Genomic DNA, 6,000 nt, shown 5'->3' on the forward strand with positions numbered 1-6,000 from the left:
AAGATCAATCTCATCACTCATAACATGGATTTCTGCCTGTCTGTGGCTGATTTCTACCTCCTGGTGTTAGAAAGCCTACTGTATGAGTCACTTTCTGTTATTTTATACACTGTTCCTTACATAAGATCTCTAGCATTGCATCGCTTTCAAAAATAAACTATTTAAAAGAAGTTTGGGGTTCACTGAATGCTTAAGAGATTTTTTTCCTATTCTTGAGTCCTGCTCCTGTTACAAGAACAAAGCAACATTGACATATCGTTATTACTCCAAAGGTCTTGGTGTTAGACATCTGCTTGGCGGATGTACAGAAAAACATATCCATCCTAATGATATGAGAACAGCTCTAGGACCTCAACCCATTTTCTTTCACCTGCTTCCTTACTTCCCTGAAACACTGCTTCTTTTCACTGCATCCACAGTTTGCCTGATCAGAAATGCTATTACCCTGAATTGCAGTGTATATGACCAGATTACATTATTTTCCATTTACTAATACGCACATACTTAAGACTTCTGCATAGCTGTTTAGCTCATTTCAATTCTGAATAAAGGATGTGCCCGTTCACTCCTGAAGCAATTCTTCTTCTGTGACCACGAGTATCCTGCTTCCACAGGGATGTAGTCATCGCTCCCAGGGGTGTATCTGGGAATGGGAACAGCCATTCTCCATGTTCTCACAGGCAAGCAAATCTCCCAGTAAGTTTAAAAGGGATTCATCATCCTTGGCCAGGCCCCAAAGATAAACATCAAGGATTCCGTCCTGCTTCTCAGAACTTATAGTTTCCATTTCTAAACACTTCCTGGTAGGGAGAAGACTCTAATTCCTCAGAGGTGGGGAAAGCCCAGCTCAATTCTGCAAATATCTGAGAAGAACAAAAGTTGGCATAGATATAACATAGGTCCTGTGCAAATACACCCTCAAACTACTTTTCTCACTTGAGGCAATCATTCATAATTACATCTCTCGGAGAGAGTCAGCCTGACTGGTTTACAAGTTAAAGAAGTTACTGAAATGTGAAGAGTAGCTATAATTTTCTTCCAAGTGATTAAAAAACAACCATATTTTGTCCCTTCAAAAGATAATGGGAACTCATCACATCTCCCTCTTGACTTTAAAAAGAAAAAGAACAAAAGAAACAGATAAACACATGGAGTGCTCTGGAAATTGTATAACATCTCCTTATACTCAAAGAGTGGCTATGCTTTTCACCACCCTTTCTCTCTTTAATTTCTAGTTAGCAAGGAAGTGAGATGAGACGTTTGCTAGCAAACAGCAAAGCCGTAGGTACTGTTTCACAAACACCAACTTCCCGTATTAGATGCCTTAGAGAGTCACCGACAGCACTGGAATTGTAAATTGTCCAACTGAGGAGGTTTCTCTTCCCACAATATTCTTATTGATATTGTTCACCTAACGTCAAGTTCTTTACCAAATCTATAATTAGTCTTCAAGACGAAGGTTCCCCCAAGATGACAAACCCTTGAGACATTAATATATTAGATGTTTTGTAACCAGTGCTTCAGAAACCTAATACGAACTTGATCTGTACTTTAATGAGAGATATGGTCCACAGATAGAGACTATATGATTTATTTCCTGGAATGAGAAGGGTTAGAGTGTTGCATACTTTTGCACATGAGACTTCTCAGATCCATTGGTAAACGGAAACACATGACTCATAAGTATAGTTTTCCTTATAGCGAATACATATAGACTTAAAACAGATACATGTTAAAGATTGGGTCCTGGAGGAGCACTGTGGTAATCACAAAGAACTTAGCCATTGGAATGTACAATAATACAATACCCAAATCAGTGTTGTAATTTTGAAATATTTACTGACTAATCCTATTTTATACATTTTTCATGAAAGCCAAGATAAGTGTACAAATAGAAAGTCAATTCATTCGATCAGTAACTGTACTTATAGAGACCCTGGGTATTGCAAAAATGGAAAGATGGCTGAACATTGGAGCAATCTCTACTTTAGGCGTATATAAATATGTAATTCTTACTGCTCTCAAATTTTTAATTTGCATATAGTTACTTGCCAAAAGCAGATATTTTATGCATAACCACAGATGGAAACTGTTACCCCGGATTTTTTTTTCCTTTTTTTTCATTAAACTTTAATTGGAATAGATTGGTCCTACCTACAGGCTCTTACAAGGACAAGAAAAGAAATCAATGTGAAAGTCTTAGGTCTATTGCAAACAAGGAGAGCATTTTAGAAGGTGGGAAATATTTAACATACACTGTTTAAAATACAATATGTTATACTTGATAGTTTCGAAAGAGAAATTCCTTTCAGGAGCAGGGCACAGGTGTAGAGACCACTCTACGCTTGTGGAAACATGGAATTAGCAATATTGAAAACCTATCAAGAAGGACTCAGAGTAAAATTTGCCTGAAACAGCTCAACAGACTTCCTTTGAATGCTACCATGTTTGAAACATTTGTATTAGAAATAGATAGTAAATAATATTTAACAAGATATTGTTTACATTCGGTGTGTATATTTGTATTCATTTTATTTATGCAATTGAGGTTCAATGTTCTTGAAGGCTGACTTATGTTTGAAATTTTATTTTCAGTGAGATTAGTTTTTATTACTTATTATTTTAACTTAGCGCTAATGAATTGAGAACTAGAATTAAGAACAACAATAATTTTAAAGGCAAATTGGATGCAGACAAGAAAGACAGATAGATATACTACTGTTCTTTGGCATCTGGCTTTCCTCAGTTATGTCAGGAAATTTTCCCGAGATGTCTGACCTCTGGTCTGTGCTCTGCCACTCTGACTCATCCCTCCATACATTTCCTTCATGGAGCCATTCCGATGCTAAATTCTAAATTTTACAAGTGTTCCGAGATGTTAAAATAAGACCTTGTACTCTGAGGACTTTCAGACTGCACTCAAGAAACATTGTTCTCAGCGACTAGTGTTGGAATATGATCGGATACAGAAGACACAGAAAGGAAACTCTAGACTAATTGAGGGCATGATGCTAGGTGCAACCACACACACATCTTGGCAATATCGTTTGCCTCTAATGGTCCTTCTATGTCTTCTTCTGGTAGGCAGAGACTATCTGAAAACAGAAAAGCTAAAGAGCGTCTTCTTATTTCATCTAGGAAGTAGACCTTAAAGAGGGGAGTTGTGAAAGAATTGAGGAGCCCCAAGCACATGAGGTCATCACTCCCGTTCCTTGCAACGTAGGTAATTTCTGTTTCCCTAGCTCTAGGCAGTAGCCTTCCTTTGCTCAACCTGATAGAGACTCTCTAAATGGGAAAGCACTGTGTACGCTACTAGGTGAAGGGAAATAGAGCATGACTACTACTTCAGCAACAGGCAACATCAGAGCCTGAACCATGCCAGAGGGTCACCCCGACCATGTATATCACTAACATTCCAGACCTGGCAAAAGTGCTGTTTCCTCTACAAAGCAGGAAACACATGATAAGCCTGATCCCACGGCTTTATTCCCTCCTTCCCTTTCCCTCAAGAATTATCGTTTCTTATGTAGCTCATGGTCTCCTAAAAAGTACCTTTTTTTTCTTTCTCCTTTGTGGAATTTGAGGACTTAGGTTAGGATTTTGATTTTTGCTATTCAGTAAATCTTTCCTTGGGAACACTCTGTCTCAGGGTTTCACATGGCATTGCACTGAAGCAAGGACAGAGAGGCAATGGCTGAGCAGGGGATGTGGATTTATGCTCTCTACCAAGCGGCTCTGTGCTCATGTCTGCCCTTGGGCAGAAAGCAATGATAGGCATTTCCAATTCTATACACTTCTCACATACTGGCTCTACAGTAAAGAAGTCGCTTCCTTGCCAAAATATCCACCATCTTTAGTTGCTTCCCAAGGTTAAACCTTTGAACATAGACTTTATGAGTTTATTTTATAAGATTCATTAGTATCAAGTATATTATGTATGTATGTATGTATGTATGTATGTATGTATGTATGTATGTATCATCTATCTATCTATCTATCTATCTATCTATCTATCTATCTCAATTGCATGCAATATTTATGGTGTGCTTGTTCAAAAGAAAGCTTAGGTTGTTTTTGTTTTTGTTTTTGTTTTTTCTATTCCTCATATAGGTTCCAAGGACTGGGCTTAGGTCAAAAGGCTTGACAGCCATCTTGTTAATACTCACCAATATATTCTTGTCCTTTCAACTTTACTCCCAAAACTTAGAGATGTTTGGAGACTAAATAGAAGTCTTTCTTTGAAGAATTCATAATCGGGAATAAAGAACAAGACATCCATATAAACAGGAAAGAGAAAGCCACACAGAGGTATGTGCATATTTGTCAAGCACTGATTCATATAATGGCATTTTGTCATTGGAAATAAAAAAAATAAAACAAAGTCAAACAGTATAGTCACATATTAGACTTACAGCATGGGAAATTAAAAAAAGCATCTACTAGACTCTGGCTCTATAAACAAAGTTACTTCATGTCCATAATGTGTTGGGAATTTCACCTGGGTCCTCTGAAAGAGTAAGTAAGGCTTTTTAGTATCCGAGCCATCTCTCCAGCCCCACTTTGTCTCCATTTTCTCACTCATGTGTTTCTCTAGTCGCCAATGAATGCAGTTATCTGCTGACTAGATCTAATCTCATTTCACTTTGGATTAAAAACGGTGCATTGGTGGTTCAATGGTAGAATTCTCGCCTCCCACTTTGGATTAAAGATTCTAAAACTCTCAATTGTATTAAGTTCTATTATTTCAATATGTTAAACTCTTTCCACAAAGGAAAACACTTTAAATGCAAGAGAAGGATGATAATTTAAAACATACCTTTTACTTGTCAACTGTGTTTGAGAAGTCTCTGACACAGTTATCATTTCAAATTGGGGATTGGTTTAATGTAACTTCAGGCATTTCAGTGTGCGCAGACATAGAGTTTACAGAAAATGTGTGTATTTGTCTTTCTCGATATAGGTTTTCATTGTCTGGATGCAAAAAATGTTAATTGTTATTATGAAAGGACTGGAGGAATTAAAATTATTTAGAAGAATAAGTAATAAATAGACTCTGATGTTGACATTTTCATAGGAGATCTACAAATGACTCATTTACTAGATTCTTAAACATTTACTTAGAAAGATTTCCCGTGTGACTCAACTAGTTCATTAGATAGCCATCAGCTTCTCCTCAGTCTCAACTAGCTCATTTGGACACCATTTTATTTTTAAAAACTGCTATCAATTGATTTCCATGTAACTATTTTAATGAAAGCTGCATTACAAGCATCCACTTTGTGTGTCTTCTCTTCTTTAGGTTATGACCTTAAACCTTATTGCTTATCCTCCCCCCACCCCCACCAACTTGAGAGTTCTCCTAAAAATGGCTCACCCTGAGAATGGTTTTAACTACATTCCCCTTTGCTCAGATTAACCTGGAACGTTCTTAATTTCCGAATCTCGTGTGTTGTTCAAGATAACAGGAAACTTTGAGGAGAAACATGAATACTAACTTGCAGAACCTCAAGTTTCTATTTAGCTGATTCCCCATGACTCATGAGATCATAATGAAATACTGCACAGTATTGCATGTCTCTGATTTCTGAAGTAGAGGAGTCGGGAGCTACATTAAAATCAGTCTATTATAGAGTATGTCCAGATAGTAGTTTGATAGAAAATTAAAACAAATAAAGAATCAGGGTGGTGAGTCTTTGTCTCTATGTCTATTTCGCAAAGCCATTCTGCTTTATTTTAAAAGCTGATAATTACAATTCTCTTTTCAAACATCTTTTTGACATTCTTATCCAAGTGTATAAAACTGTAAAAATTTTAATTTCTCATCAATCATTTATCTATATTTATACTTATAATAAGACCTCTTGGGAGGATAAAACTCATTTTAATCCACGAACCAAACTAATATCATCTGTGACCTAAAATGGCCAAAAATAAGATGAGAAACTAAAGCATCATTCCATGCATGTAATTTCATGAAGAAAACCGTTCTTCCTAATGCAA

The sequence above is a fragment of the Rattus norvegicus genome, chromosome 7 (assembly GCF_021556685.1).
Source record: "Rattus norvegicus strain SHRSP/BbbUtx chromosome 7, alternate assembly SHRSP_T2T, whole genome shotgun sequence".
NCBI classification, from domain to species: Eukaryota; Metazoa; Chordata; class Mammalia; order Rodentia; family Muridae; genus Rattus; species Rattus norvegicus.